Here is a 17,625-nt window from a genome sequence, read left to right as displayed (position 1 = left end):
CTCCTATATATAGAAAGGAGGTTTTGTCATTTGAATCATCTAAGAATTGTTATTTTTTGTAATGTAAAGGAGGTTTCCCCCTCGAAGAGGCTGAATTCTAAGGCGTTCAACTATCTTTTCTATCTTTTTGTGAGCTATTTTCATATCACCTGTCAAATAACCTATGAGAAATGCATTCACATTGGGATCAAGATATGAAGGACTCTACAGAGTTACTGGAAGACCACTTCTAGAATTTGTCCATGATACTAATCATATAATAGATCTATGGAACTATATACTAGCCCATTTACATTATGATGCTCTTCCAAAATTGGAGAAATTGGTCTCAGAGATTCCCAAGGTTCAATCCCATCATGATGGAGTATGTCTAGGTTGTGCCAGTGGAAAGAAGACAAGGGCACCATTCCTCTCTAGTGACAAAAGGACAAATGACATCCTCCATCTCATTCATTCTAATATATGTGGTCTGATGCCCATGCATTCTATTGGTTTCCATCTCTACTATATCACCTTCATTGATGACTTCTCAAGAAACACATGGATACATTATTTGAAGAACAAGGATGAAGCCTTCACAAGATTCAAGGAGTTCAAAGCTTTAATAAAAAAGTCAAATAGGGAAGAAAATCAAAATATTTAGGTCTAACAATGGTGGAGAGTACATAAGAAATGAGTTCATTGATTTTTGCAAGAACGAAGGTATCAAGAAAGATAAAAGCGTACCCTATACTCTAGAACAAAATGTAATGTCTGAAAGAAAGAACTGATCCATTATTGAAGTAGCTTATGCCATGCTCCAAGATCAAAATTTGTCGAAGTTCCTTTTGGGAGAAGCAACAAATATCATCATATATGTTCAAAACAGGGCGCCTCATCAAGAATTAGACAACAATAACCTTGAAGAAGTGTTCATAGGTGTCAAGCTCGATGTTGTCCATCTCTGTATCTTTGGCTACTCCATCTACTTTCATGTGACGAAGAAAAAATGAAACAAGGTGGAGGCCACTAGAAGAAAAGGTACGTTTGTTGGATATTGTGAAAATTCTAAAGCATTTATAATATATATTCATGGTCAAAGGAAGGTTGAAATTAGCAGGTATGTTACATTCGATGAAGATGCCACCCTTGGAAAATAAAGGGACCTTTCTCCACCTCCTCTGTTAGAAAATTATATATTACGGAGCAATGGAACACATAAAATATTGCAGAAATATAAACACAGAAAATGCACAAAACAAGAGAGACACAGATATACATGGTTCACCCAGTTTGGGCTACGTCCACCTCGAATAGCCAGTCCTTCCTTTCTATTATCCAGCAAAATGAAGAGACACAACCTACAGCAAATCCGCTATAATATCCTCTGTTTTCTCTTACAGTCTCACCTCTCTGTTTCTCGCTCACAGAATACACATCTATCACACAGCCTCAAATACAATACCCTCATACAAAGAGAGGGGTTGCCTTCTAGGGCAAAAAACCCTAAACTAAACATAAGTTCTACTTTCAGATCATCTGCCTAATGAACGGCCCAGATTGACTAGAAATTACTATACTTTTACAAGGCAATTTTACAGCTGTTTTTAGCTTCGGGGGCAGCCGCCCCCCCTGGACCCCCCTGCAGTGAATATTTTACGGGCGGCGTTGCCGCCCCCATTTCGAACTGGGGTCCTATGTGGCGATACCTTTGAATATAGAAGATAATCAGGCTCCACACCCAACAATCTCGCACTTGGAGACTGATTGTAGCAACTCCACCGCTGCTCCATTTGCTGGACAATGACTCCTCTTTGGACTTGGTTGTTTCTCATCTTCATCGTCATCCTTGAAGACCAACTGAAACTGAGCATATTCTCAGTTTCTTCCTAGTTACAACTTTTGTTAGCATATCTGCAGGATTCTGGCTAGTGTGTATCTTTTCCAACTTCAACTCTCCATCTTCCAACACTGATCGTATGAAATGGTACTTGCGCTGTATGTGTTTAGTCCTGGAATGAAATGCTGAGTTCTTTGCAAGATGAATGGCACTTTGGCTACACTGTATAACGTGCCCATATCATGCTCCTTACCCAATTCACCCATAAACCTTTGTAACCAAATCATTTCTTTACTAGCCTCTGTAGCAGCAACATACTCTGCTTCTGTTGTTGAAAGTGCAACAACACTTTGGATTTTTGAAACCCAACTGATAGTTGTTCCTCCAATAGTAAATACATATCCTGTAGTGCTCCTCCTCTTATTTCTGTCACCTGCCATATCTGCATCAACATATCCTTGTAGGGAGATGTTTGAACCACCAAAGCATAATGCTTGATTTGTGGTACCTTTCAAATATCTGAGAATCCATTTCACTGCCATCCAATGTTCCTTTCCTGGATTGTTCATGTACCTGCTTACAACTCCCACTGCATGTGCAATATCAGGCCTTATGCAGACCATTGCATACATTAAGCTTCCAATTGCTGATGCATATGGAACTTTAGACATATAATCCATGTCTTCTTGGGTCTTTGGGCACATTTCCTTGCTAAGTTTGAAATGGCTAGCAAAAGGTGTACTAACTGGTTTTGCATTGTGCATGTTAAATCTTTTCAACACCTTTTGTATGTACTCATTCTGAGACAATGTTAATTTACGATTTTTCCTGTCTCTAGTTATTCTCATACCAAGGATTTGTTTTGCAGCTCCCAAATCCTTCATTGCAAATGAATTTGCCAATTTTCTTTTGAGCACATTTATTTCCTGCATGTTAGATCCTGCAACAAGCATGTCATCTACATACAATAAAAATATAATATAGCTGCCATCATTTTGCTTTTTCAAATAAACACAATGATCAGAGTGACATCTAGTATAACCTTGTTTAGACATAAACTTGTCAAATTTTAGATACCACTGCCTTGGAGCCTGTTTTAAGCCATACAAGCTCTTCTTCAACCTGCACACTAGTTTCTCCTTCCCTTTCACCTCATATCCTTGTGGCTGCTGCATATATATCTCTTCCTCCAAATCCCCATGGAGAAAGGTTGTCTTTACATCTAACTGCTCAAGATGCAAATCTTCAGCTGCTACAAGACTTAAAATAGTTCTGATTGAAGTCATTTTAACAACAGGAGAAAATATTTCATCAAAATCAATACCTTTCTTCTGTGCAAACCCCTTTACCACAAGTCTAGCTTTATACCTCTGTTTTTCTCCATCTTCTTCCTTCAGCCTGTAAACCCATTTATTCTTCAATGTAGTTTTTCCTACAGGCAACCTGAGTAAATCTCAAGTCTGGTTATGCATTAAGGAGTCCATCTCTTCTTCCATGGCTACCTCCCACTTCTTCCTGCTTTCAACTTGCATTGCTTCTTCATAACATTCGGGTTCACCGAAATCAGTCAACAATAAATAATATAATGAAGGAGAGTATCGTTCAGGGGGTCTACTTATCCTGGTAGATCTTCTAACACCACTTTCAAGTGTTTGGGGTGCCTGTTGTTGTTGTGGTGGTTGTTGTTGTTGTGGTTGTTGATTATTATTATTTTCAGACACCTTTACTTTTTCAGTGATTTCATCAAGAACTGCGTATTCCTTGTTTTCCTTTTCCTGTTTCTTTTCCTGGAACTGATTCTTATACAAGACCTTTTCATTGAATCTTACATCTCTACTCCTAATGATTTTGTGGTTTTCGTAATCATATAAGCGATAACCAAAATCATTAACACCATATCCAATAAAGGTAAATTTCTTTGACTTTTCCTCAAGCTTTGTTCTATTTTCTTTATCAATATGGACAAAGGCCTCACAACCAAAAGGCTTTAAAATAGAGTAGTTTACCTTTTTACCTGTCCATGCTTCCTCTGGAACACCACCATCCAAGGAACTTGAAGGCCCTCTGTTTATTAGATAAACAACAGTATCTACAGCATCTGCCCAAAACTGTAAAGGCAATCCTGCATGCAATCTCATGCACCTTGCACGCTCCATGATTGTTCTGTTCATCCTTCCTAACACACCATTTTCTTGTGGTATTCTTGGAACTGTCTTCTCTCTCTGAATTCCATGCTCTGAACAGTAACTATCAAACTCTTTACTGCAATATTCACCTCCATTGTCTGATCTAAGACACTTCAATTTCTTTCCTTTCTCAATCTCAAACAAAGCCTTCCATTTCTTGAAAGTATCAAATACATCAGATTTATTCTTAATACAATAAATCCAAGTTTTTCTAGTTGCATCATCAATAAAAGTAACATAATAACGAGAGCCACCGAGAGATGATACCTGAGCAGGTCCCCATACATCTGTATGCACAATCTCTAATTTTTCATTCTTCTTTTCTTTCCCAACTCTGAGAAATCCGACTCTCTTTTGTTTTCCATAAATGCAATTCTCACAGAAGTCCAAATCAACATTCTTCAAACCTGGCAACAAATTCCTTGAGTGAAGAATCTTCATCCCCTTTTCACTCATGTGTCCGAGCCTATGATGCCATAATGCTGCATTTGCTCCTTTGGAAGTTAAAGCATTAACAAAGTTAGAAATACCATTGCATAAATACAATGTACCAACCTTTTCGCCTTTTGCTATTACCAGGGCTCCTTTGGTGACCTTCCAAGCTTTATCTGTGAAAGTTGTCACACAACCTTCACCGCCTAACTGCCCTGTTGAAATCATATTTTTCTTTAGATCTGGAACATGCCTTACCTCCTTTAATAGCCATTGGTTTCCATTCTGCTATTTTACAAGAACCTTACCCATTCCAACGATTTTACAGGGTTTATCATCACCCAGACGAACTTGTCCAAAATCTCCTTGAACATAGTCATGAAATTCTTTCTTATCAGGTGTGGCATGGAATGAAGCCCCTGAATCTACCACCCAGGAATCAGTAATATTTTCGAAAGAAAGAATCAAAGAATCTTGTAACACCTCACCTGTCACATTTGCTTCATGATTGTTTTCTTGCTGTGCATATCCTTCTTTTCCCTTCCGAGATCTACAGTCTTTCTTTAGGTGTCCTTTCTTTCCACATTTCTAGCACACTATCCCCGATCTGGACTTGGATCTGCCTTTCCTTAATTTACTGCGATATCCTGAGCTCTTTCCTCTTTCCATTTTTCTTCCTCTAGACTCTGCACTCAAAGCATTTCCCGATGTCTCACCGGAGCTTTTCCGTCGCATTTCCTCGCTAAGGATAGCACCGACAACATCATCAAACTTTAAAGTACTAGATCCAGAAACGGAGTTACTAATGGCCATTACCAAACCATTCCAACTTTCTGGTAATGAGCACAAGAATAACAGAGCTCTAACTTCATCATCAAAGTTTACCCCTACAGAACTTAGCTAACTTGTAACTGTATTAAAATCATTTAAATAGTCTTCAACAGATCCACCTTCCGACATCTTCATATTAAATAACCGTTTCATAAGAAATACCTTGTTTGAGGCCGAGGGTTTTTCATATAGTTTCAACAACGTCTGAATCAAACCCTCTGTCGTGGTTTCCTTCGAAATGTTGAAGGCGACTGACGCAGCAAGGCACAACCGTATTGTTCCGAGTGCCTTTCTATCGAGAAGGTTCCATTCTTCGTCTGTCATACCCGTCGGCATATTTGATTTTCCACCCAATGGTAGGTATAGATCTTTCTGATACAGATAATCTTCCATCTGCATCTTCCACAGCGAGAAGTTTTTGCCATTAAATTTCTCGACCCTAAACTTACCGTCTTCCGCCATTGCTCCCACTCGAACCAGGAACCCTTCTTTCTTGCGAGTTTATCAGCCAAATAGACCTTTGGCTCTGATACCAGTTGTTAGAAAATTATATATTATGGAGCAATAGAACACATAAAATATTGCAAAAATATAAACACAGAAAATGCACAAAACAAGAGAGACACAGATATACGTGGTTCACCCAGTTTGGGCTACGTCCACCCCGAACAGCCAGTCCTTCCTTTCTATTATCCAGCAAAATGAAGAGACACAACCTACAGCAAATCCACTGTAATATCCTCTGTTTTCTCTCACAGTCTCACCTCTCTGTTTCTCACTCACAGAATACACATCTATCACACAGCCTCAAATACAATACCCTCATACAAAGAGAGGGGTTGCCTTCTAGGGAAAAAAACTCTAAACTAAACATAAGTTCTACCGTCAGATCATCCGCCTAATGAACGGCCCAGATTGACTAGAAATTACTATACTTTTACAAGGAAATTTTACAGTTTTTTTTAGCTTCGGGGGCAGCCGCCCCCCTGGACCCCCCTGCAGCGAATATTTTACGGGCGGCGCTGCCACCCCCATTTCGAACTGGGGTCCTATGTGGCGATACCTTTGAATATAGAAGATAATCAGGCTCCACACCCAACATCCTCCTCTTGAGAAGAATGATGATATGGATATTTTGGATGGTCCTTCTTTGCCCGAATCCGAGATAAACATTGTTGATAATCCCATGGAACCCATGGATCCCTTAAATCCTCATCCATGTGATCCTCCTTCTAGGAAGAAGCCACTTTGGCTTCATGATACTTTAAAAGATGATGAGAGATGTGTTCCTATTCTAAGATGATTTAGAGAAAGGAAGAAGCCATTTAGGTACTAGGGATATGTTGTAGCCATTTGCACCATAATTCAAGTTGAACCTCCCACCTTTGAAGAAGTTGTAACATAAGAAGTTTGGAAATATTCTATGGCCAACAAATATGAATCAATAATGAAGAATGAAATACAAGATGTTGTGATGAGACCAAAGGGTAAATTCATGGTAACTTCGAAGTGGTTGGTCAATATCAAGCATGGAGTCGATGGTAGCATCGAGAAATACAAGGCAAGGTTCGTGGCTTGAGGATTCTCCCAAAAAAGAGGGAGAATATTATGTTGATATATTTGAACCTGTGGCTCAATATACAACCATTCACTTGATAGTTTCCCTTGTTGTAAGTCAAGGATGTACCCTTCATCAGATAGATGTGAAGACTACATTCCTTTATGGCATGTTACAAGAAGAAGTGTACGTTGAGCAGCCATGGGGATTTGAAGTAGAGGATTGAAAGACACATGTTTGTAGGTTGAGGAAGGCATTGTATGGTTTGAATCAAGCCCCCAGAGCATGGTACACCTGCATAGACAGTTATTTGGTGAAGCTGGGATTCACAAGAAGCAATGTCGATCCCAACCTATACATCAAGATATTCCAAGGCATGTCATTGACTTTGGTTTTATACGTTGACGATTTATTTTTTGATACATAGTGAGCACCTAATGATCGAGTGTAAGAGGGATCTAGCCTCTGAGTTCAAGATGAAAGACCTTGGAATCATGCACTATGTTTTAGGCCTTAAGGTATGGCAAAGGACTGATGAGATTTTCCTTTCACAAGGAAAATATGGTATGAAGCTATTGAAAGATTTGAAATGATAGAATGCAAGTCCCTACCCACATTGATGGAAATGAACTTCAAGAAGTTATGTGGAGAGACTGCAGGACCCGATTTAGCTATACTAGTTGAGTATAGACAGTTGGTTGGGCTCTGATGTTCCTTGTGAACACTCGTCTAGATATATTCTATGTAGTAAATACATTGAGTCAATTCATGAACAAACCTCTCCAAACACATTGGATCGCTACCAAACACATTTTGAGATATTTTCATGGGATGATAACACTTGGTCTAAGGTATTTTGACAAAGATGTTCACCTTCATGGATAGACCAAGAAATGTTGGGCAGGAAATGTTGTTGACAAGAAGAGTATGTATGGATGTTTTTTATCCTGGAATCTTCCATGATATCTTGGATGAGAAGGAAGCAGAAGTCTGTAGCATTGAGTACGTCAAAGTAGAGTATATTTCCACTAGCATGGCTAGCTACGAAGTAGTTTGGTTGAGGAAGCTCTTTGGAGAGATATTTGAGTAGGTCCTAGACACTACATCGATATATTGCAATAACAAGAGTAGGAGCCATCTGGCAAAGAATCTTGTATTTCATGACAAGTTGATGCGCATAGAGATCTGATATCACTTCATTCGAGACATAGTGTAGAGAGGATTCATTTTACTCCATCACATATCGATAGATGAAAATATTGCATATATTCTCACCAAGGCTTTACCAAAAAGGAGGCTGTTGGTCTTCAAATAGTAGGCTGGATTGATGGATGTGACCCCTCCTTGTAAGGGGCATCATTGATATAGGACACTAAGACAACTCTTCCCCCTTGTTTGAGCTCGCAAGGCATAGAATTGAGATGGAGGGCTCCTAGGGTTGAGGCATCTATGGACAATAGGGTATCATCCATATTTGTTATCCATAAGGTTGGAGATGTTGCTCCCTTATCTTGATCTTTTCATAGTATACCCTAGTTTCCATCATACACATAAGACAAGTATGTTGGGATTATCCCTCCCCATCTGGCCAACGAATTGAGGAGAATTGGGGCATGTGATCCTTACCTTTTGGTAAGTCAGGTATCTAGCCCAAGCTTATATTATGATATAGTTGTTCTACCACATGACTCTTGAGGGTCATTGTTGGGAAGATAGGTAGGAAATAGGATGGGTTGAGATGTTATCCCATATATCACCTATTTCTTGATATGAGGTCGGAGATATTTAGCTCGCCCATGAGATTTTGGATTCAAATGTACTCCTCGATGTTGCTTCAGACTGAGATGTGCTCTCCAACAATGTAGAGAGTGGTAGATTTAGCTCCGTAATGATTATTCTTCTTTATATTCGAGCATGTTTCATCAAATAGAGTTGAGTAGAGATGGGACATGATATGATAACAAGATGACATGCTGATCGATGGCCAGATATTTATAGGTCAAATTCTCCCTAATTGAGAGGGAGATTTAAATTATGCATCTACGGTCAAATTCCACTTTTAACAACTCATTTTATAGAGATGATGATTTCATTTCATTCCTCTTTTTAAGAGGACCAAAATCAACCTAAATATCATCAAATTTGGACAAGGCAAAGTGTACATATGCACATTTGGATAGGTTGACCCTAATGGTAAATTAGTCACCCTTGGGAGCCTATAAATACAAGTGACCTCAAGTTCATTTTGACATCACAAATAATATTCTTCTTTTCTTCTTGATTGATTGGTTCACACAGGTTTGAGTTTGGGACAAAAAAATATGTTCGCAAAGGTTCGAAATTATAAGGTCTAAGGCTCACGTCTATTTTTAGGGTTTTGGGTTATAGTCATTGGCTCATCACAGGAAAAATTTAACCATAGCCATTGGCTTGTAGGCTCAAGGGAGGGTCTAGAATCTTTCATTCACTTGAATAGTTCCTCCTTCATGTGTCCGGGAAGTTTTACTGAAATTTGACCATTTACCGAAGTTGACTGCAATTAACTGTAGACAGGAAAAGTTGTCTCTGATATATTCTAATGCTAGAAACATATTTCTAGATTTTATTGGGTTATTTTTCTAAATGATATTGTATTGGGCTCATTGTACTCTCTACTGAACATTTTATGAAAATATAATAGAAGAATAATTTCAAAGGCTTTTCCCCTAGTTGGGTTTTTCCCTAGTCTTTGACAAAACCTAGTGTCTCTTCTTGATGTGTTGATTGTCTCCTTTGTCATTGCATTTATTGTTCTATCTTCAATTATTGTTGACCATTGGAAAGACTAATTGTTATTGGAAATATTGCTAATTGAATTATTGAATTGGCCTTAAGTAAATGATACAATATAGGATAATCAAGAAATTTAACAATGTGGAAAATGTATGGACTAGGATAGATGCAAACATAGGAGAAATCACAAACGTGAAATAATGTGAGATATGGGATGCATATAATGTGAAGGTCCAAAACTATATATAAGAAAAAAAAAACATTGAGGCAATCTACATGCTTCTTAGAGTTGATTAATTTTTAAGTGGAACAAAGAAGAAACAAGTTCCAAGTGGTTCAACTCCAATGAAACCTCAAGTAGAGGATGAAAAGGACATTGACAGTGAGCAAATGATTCCAGAATAATGAGATACCTATTTATAATTAATTCATGCTTTCCAATTCAAGCAATTTTTATTATAATTTGGATGATAATGTTTTCTTCAAGAGTAGCCAAAATTATTGTTGAATTCAAGTGCATGTCCAAGGAATTCATTTTAGAATAAAGGAAATTGCAGAGGATGCATGGGAAATACAATTTTTATGATATTTTTGTAATTTGTCCTCAATTAATGACCATTTACATTTCCTTGCAGAAGTTTGCATTTTTCATAGTATTCTAGAGGATCAATTTGTTTTCCCATCTATTGATCAAAAGGTTAAGAAAGGTGTTTCATTTTTCAATGATAATTCTCAAGAAACGAGTCAGTTTATGTCATGTTGGGAAAGGACTTGGTATTGATTTCTTCCATTGCATGACTTGCAATGGTTTCATGTCATTGAAACTAGCAATGCATAGATGTTGAGAAAAGGGCTTTGAGTCAAACTGTGAATATGGAGTGACTTTTTCTTCACTTCTGGTACCCTAGTGAAATATATTCCTTGTGTCATGTGGAATTCAATGAGAATATGATAAGTTATTAGGAGTGTGATAATTTATGAGGTAGTTCATAAGTCATGAGGAAAGTGAAGAATCACCTAACCATTTGTATAAATATACCATCATGCCTCTAGGAGAGATGTTGGTTTTGGATCACATAGGTCACTCTAAGAAATCTTACTCTTGGTACTTTAGGGATTGAGTTGTAGTGAAGCCTGGAACTTATTTTGGAGATGATAAAATTCGCTTTCCTTCCACTATTAGATTTGATGGACTTGTGGGGAATATTCTTGTGAACTTTCATGATGGTTGTAAGATTTTATTGTACTCTAATTATGTGCGCATGTTTTCTTTCATGTGATTTACATGTTAATGAACTAATTTGTGGCTTATGACTCATATACCTTCTAATGGAATTTTTCTTTTTCATTCCAGGCATTACACTAGTTATTAGTTGTGAACTAACTTGCAATTAGTTTCTAGTGCTCTCTTTACCCTTGTATGCCCTGGATGGATTTAGATAACTAACACCTCTTGAGATGTACTTCATCTTATTACTTTTCTTCCATATTATTGTAGGTTTTAACCCATACAGAAATTACCTGTATACGAATTCTAAAACACAGAAAATAAATAATGCGAGAGCGTAACACATAAAACACATATACACAGAGATTCTCCCCTGGATCCCAAAACCGGGACTACTAACTTGATTTTTCATTATATTCCTTTCAATTTTATAATACATATTTATAAATGTTGAAGCATCCAATACCATGGACCGAAAAACCATGGCCTCCAATACCATGGATCGAAAACCATCGCATCCAAAAACATGTGCGAAAATCATGCACAAAACCATAGGTGGGTCCGCCCAACCAAACATAGGGTGCAGAACCAAAATTTTCTAGGGCGCTGCCCTGGACCCCATAAAGTGGGGTTATGGGTACCTCTCAAACCCCCTATGACCCCCCCTGTTACACAATCGGTGCAACGAAGGGGGGGCTTCACTCCCCCCCCCCCCCTAACCCCCCAGTTAATTATGTGGGCTAGTCGTGGAAAGAATATAACACAACCCAACATTCTCCCACTTGTTGTTTTCTTTCCACAGGGGGCCACAAGAGAGCTTAGTCATTTTTCCAGCCTTGAAATGCCCATTGTTTCTCTACACCAAGAGAACTTCTCAAAGCTCACAGATTTTGTCAATGCATCTGCAGTATTCTTCAAAGTGTCCACCTTTACCAACAACACCTTTTTGTCTTCTATCATATCCCTCACAAAGTGATACAGAACATCAATGTGCTTTGTCTTTGAATGATAAGCGGGGTTCTTTGCCAATAAAATTGCACTTTGGCTGTCACAGTCTATCCTTATAGCTCCCTGTACTAACTCCATACTTGAACATAATCTCTGCAACCATACTGCTTCCTTGCTTGCATGAGTGGCTATCACGTATTCTGCCTCTGTAGTTGATAGTGCCACTAAATATTGTTTCTTACTCATCCAATTGGCTGCACCTCAAAATAGGTTAAACACATACCCACTTGTACATCTTCTCTGATCCATATCTCCATCCCAGTCTGCCTCAACAAAGCCACGAATATTCAACATTCTGTCCAATCCTAGTCTTCCTTGGTAGCACAAACGATAATCACTAGTGCCATGCAAATACCTGAAAACCTGCTTCACTGCTGTCCAGTGCTCCTCCCCTAGTTTTGACATAAACCTACTCAACCTTGAACACAATCTCTGCAACCAAACTGCTTCCTTTCTTGCATCAGTGGCTGTCATGCATGTGCAATGTCTGGTCTAGTACAAACCATTTCATACATCAGGCTACCAACTGCACTTGTATATGGAACATGGGACATGTCCTCATCCTCTTCTTGTGTCTTGGGACACTGTTCAACAGATAACCTCACACCTACAGGAATAGGAACCTTCACCGGTTTACTATCCTGCATATTAAACCTCTGCAGTATTGTCTTGACATACTTCCTTCAATTTCACCAGAGCTTCCTCTTTGCCCGATCTCTTTTAATTTCCATGCCCAAAATATAGTTTGCAGCACCAAGATCTTTCATGTCAAATTTGGAGGACAATTGGTTCTTAAAATCCTAGATAATTTCTTTGTCATTTCTAGCCAGCAACATATCATCCACGTATAAGACCAGATAAATAACATGGTCATCGATTAATTTAAAATACACACAGTGATCTGCTTTGCTTCTCGTGAAGCCAAGTTCCCACATAAAAGTATCAAATTTCTGATACCACATCCTTGGTGACTGTTTTAACCCATACATAGACTTCTTTAACTTGCATACCAATTCTTTCTTACCCTTCACCACAAAGCCTTCAGGTTTCTTCATGTAGATCTCCTCTTCTAGATCCCCGTGAAGAAATGTTGTCTTCACATCCATCTGTTCTACCTCAAAATCAAAAGCAGCAGCAAGTTACAGATAAAAGTAATTTAATAGAAGTTACCTTGGTAACAGGAGAAAAAACATCACCAAAATCAATTTGCGGCACCTGGGAATAACCTTTTGCTACCAACCAAGCTTTGTATTTCTCCACCTTTCCTTCTGCATTTGTCTTCTTATTGAACACCCATTTGCTGCCAATGGGTTTCCTTCCAACTGGAAACTCCACCAAATCCCAAGCGTCATTTTTGTGCAAAGATGCCATTTCATCAACCATGGCCTCTTGTGGAGTTTTATCCTCCAATGCTAACGAAGGTGATTTGTTGACCAAGTAACATGTTGTCTCCACCGCCTCTACCCAGAATTCTTGTCCTAACCCGGTACCATTGAGCATGCTTCTTGCCCTTTCCATCAACGTCTTGTTCATTCTTTCCGTAACTCCATTTTGTAGAGGTGTATATGGAGTAGTCTTCTCCTATGCTATACCACACTTCTTACAAAATTCTTCAAATTCCTTACTGCAAAACTCTCCATCGTTATCTATCCTTGGCACCTTTATCTTCTTCTTTGTCTAGTTTTCCACCAGAGCCTTGAATTCTTTAAACTTGTTAAAGACTTCATATTTCTTCCTAAGGAAATATATCCATGTATTCCTTGAGAAGTCATTTATAAATGATACATAGTACACAGACTTACCCAGTGATGGACCCTTCACAGGTCCAAACACATCACTGAGCACAAGCTCTAATATCTGTTTCGCCCTCTTACCACCAGAGGGGAAACTCACCCAATTCTGCTTCCCATATACACAATTTTCACAGAAATCAATATCCAGAGAGCTATTACTCATACCTTCTACCATACCTTTACCATGAAGTATTCAAAGGCCCTTATCTCCAATATTTCCAAGCCTTTGATGCCACAACATGGTCTTCTCTCCAGAGACCACTAGATTTTCTGCTCCACATTCAGGAACCACAGAACTGTTGCACCCATCAACAACAGTGCTACCTTGCAGCTTGTACAAAGTTCCAATCCAAACTCCCCACATCAATGCCAGTGTTCCCCAAATCATCTTGCAGGTATCCTTCTCAAACACTGTTTTTACACCTGCATCATCCAACTTGCTTACAGAAATCATATTTCTGGCTATTGCAAGAATATGCAAACACCCGGAAGTGTTCTAACCCTTCCACCTTGCAACTTCAACTTTACTTTTCCACGACCAATGATTCTAGCCTTCCTATCATCCCCTAAGAAGACATCACCACCATCGTATTTCTCATACTCGCAGAACCACTCTCTATGGGGAGTGAAGTGAAAGGATGCACCTGAGTCAATCAACCATGCCTCATGATCCACATGTGTACTTGAGGAAGCCAAGTACACATTCCCACCTTCATCTGAGGTGGTTTTTGCCTCTGTAGAAGGAGCATCATCAGATCCATTTCCTTTATCAGAAGCTTTATATTTACAGTCTCTTTTGTAGTGCCCTTCCTTTCTGCATTTCCAGCACACCACCTTTACAGGTTTTCCTGGAGATTTATATCTCCCTCTATATTTAGATCTCCCACACGATGACATATTTTTGTTTCTGTTCTGGGACCGTCCTCGTACAGACAAGGCATCACCATTATGGCTCTCCATATTTTTCCATCTCATCTCCTCCGTCAGCAAGGATGAGACTATTTCATTAAACTGCAAGGTAGTTGCATTGCTACCTATTGCAATAACCAGACTATCCCACGAATCTAGTAGAGAACACAACAAACTGATGCACTTATCTTCATCTAAAATTTTAATATCAACAAATTCTAACTGACTTACCACAGTATTAAATGTGTTCAAATGCTCTGTCACTGAGTCTCCATCTTTCATCCTCAGGTTATACAACTTTTTTCTCAGGAATAGTTTATTCATCGGAGACTTAGATTGGTACAATGTACCTAACTTGTCCCACAAAGCCTTCGCCGTAGCTTCGCATGATACATTCAGCAATACTGAATCTGAGACACACAATCTTATTATTCTCTTTGCCTTCTGATCCAACTTCTTCCATTCTTCATTGGACACTCCCATTGGTTTAGTACCCGGATCTACTGCGATCCACTGATCTTTATCCACCAACAAATCTTCCATCTTTAGTTTCAACAACTCAAAACTCTGACCATTAAATTTCTTGATCTCTATATTTCCACTGCTCACCATCTTCTTTCACCACTAGAATCAATCTCGCAGATCACCCACTGAACAAGGTCTACCACAGGCTCGAGCGAAACCCCTCAGCAACAAAGGCATCCCCTTGAAGCCAAAACTGCTATGATACCAAATGTAGGTTTTAACACCATACAAAAATTACCTGCATATGAATTCTAAAACATAGAAAATAAACAATGCGAGAGCAATAACACATAAAACACATATACAGAGAGATTTTCCCCTGGATCCCAAAACCGAGACTACCAGCTTGATTTTTCATTATATTCCTTTCAATGTTATAATACATATTTATACATGTCGAAGCATCCAATACCATGGACCGAAAAACCATCGCATCCAATACCATGGACCAAAAGCCATCGCATCCAAAAACATGTGTGAAAATCATGCACAGAACCATAGGTGGGTCTGCCCAACCTAACATAGGGTCCAAAACCAAAATTTTCATAGGCGCTACCCCGGACCCCATAAAGTGCGATTACGGGTACCTCTCAAACCCCCTGTGACCCCCCTCCCCCCCTCCCGCTACACAATCAGTGCAACGAAGGGGGGGCTCCCCCCCCTCCCCACCACTAACCCCCCGGTTAACTACATCGGCTAGTCGTGGAAAGAATATAACACAACCCAACAATTCTTGTACTTTTTGTTTCAAGTTTATCATTTGTGAGCTTATTCATATTTGCACACTAAATATTTTACACTTACCTTCACATTAACACTTCTTCACTCAAAACCCAAGAGAAAATAAACAAACATGGTTGAAACCAAGACCACATACCAAATGGGATTCCTATTCCAAATGGTGAGAGGTATAATTGGGACTTTATATCAGGGAGATCTCCTTAATCACTGGGGGTTCATTTTTCCCCATCATCAATTTTTTGTCTTTTTGGACTCTTAGAGCACTTAAAATGGAAAGTTTGAAAACTTCTTTGAAGATAAAATTCTAGTTTTTCATTCCCACTATTGGATATCTTGGAGATATTGTACGTGTTAGAAAATTATATATTATAGAGCAATGGAACACATAAAATATTGTAGAAATATAAACACAGAAAACGAATAAGACAAGAGAGACATAGATATACGTGGTTCACCCAGTTTGGGCTACATCCACGGAGAAATAGCCAATCCTTCTTTTATTATATTATCCAGCAAACTGAAGAGATACAACCTACAGCAGATCCGCTGTAACACCTTCTTCGCTCTCAATCTCCTCTCTCTTCCTCACTCAGAATCAGATATATGTAGACGCAATACAATTCCCTCATATATAGTGAGGGGTTGCCTTCTAGGGAAAAAAACCCTAAATTAAACATAACTTCTTCCGTCAGATCACCCACCTAATGAACGGCCCAGATTGACTAGAAATTACTAGACTTTTACAAGCCAATTTTACATCTATTTTTAGCTTCGGGGGCGCTGCCCTCGAACCCCCGCCGGGGGATCGCAGGCCCCCGAACCCCCCAGCCAGGGGGGATTAGCCCCCTCGGACCCCTGCATGGGGGGAAAGTCCCCCTTGCATGGAGGGGAGTACAATCTTCCTGGGGTATACATCCGGCTGAAACCTTTGAATACAGAAGATAATTAGGCTCCACACCCAAAAATCTCCCACTTGGAGACTGATTACAACAACTCCACTGCTGCTTCATTTGCTAGACAATCACTCCACTTTGGACCTGGTTGTTTCTCATCTTTTTCATCATACTTGAAGACCAGTTGAAACTGAGCAGATTCTCAGTTTCTCCCTGGTTACAAATTTTGTTAGCATATCTGCAGGATTCTAGCTAGTGTGTATCTTTTCCAGCTTCAACTGTCCATCTTCCAATGCTTACCGTATGAAATGACACTTGAGTTATATATGCTTAGTCTTGGAATGAAATTCAGAGTTCTTTGCAAGATGTATAACACTCTGGCTATCACTATATAACTTGCCCAACTCCTACTTCTTACCCAATTCATCCAGAGACCTTTGTAACCAAATCATTTCTTTACTAGCCTTTGTAGCAGCAACATACTCTGCTTCTGTTGTTGAAAGTGCAACAACATTTTGGATTTTTGAAACCCAACTAACAGCTTTTCCACCTACAGTAAATACATATCCTGTAGTGCTCCTCCTGTTATCTCTATCACCTACCATATCTGCGTCAACATATCCCTGTAGAGCAATATTTGAACCAGCAAAGCATAATGCTTGATTTTTGGTACCTCTCAAATACCTGAGAATCCACTTCACCGCCATCCAATGTTCTTTTCCTGGATTGTTCATGTACCTGCTTACAACTCCCACTACATGTGCAATATTAGGCCTTGTACAAAGCATTGCATACATTAAGCTTCCAACTATTGATGCATATGGAACTTTAGACATATGAGCCATTTCTTCCTGAGTCTTAGGACACGCCTCCTTACTTAATTTCAAATGGCTAGCCAAAGGTATACCAACTGGTTTTTCATTATGCATA

The 17,625-nt window shown here is 39.1% G+C and overlaps 1 pseudogene; it reads left to right on the top strand.

The window, feature by feature from the left end:
* LOC149244015 (T-complex protein 1 subunit gamma-like) overlaps positions 1-10,003 on the top strand; it is a 107,968-nt pseudogene extending 97,965 nt beyond the window's left edge.
* Positions 10,004-17,625: the final 7,622 nt, after the last annotated feature.

Source organism: Pinus tabuliformis, chromosome 8 (genome assembly GCF_031772625.1).
Source record: "Pinus tabuliformis cultivar Carrire ecotype Pingquan chromosome 8, CPIR1, whole genome shotgun sequence".
Classification (NCBI taxonomy): Eukaryota; Viridiplantae; Streptophyta; class Pinopsida; order Pinales; family Pinaceae; genus Pinus; species Pinus tabuliformis.
This window is presented reverse-complemented; position numbering and strand designations above follow the sequence as displayed.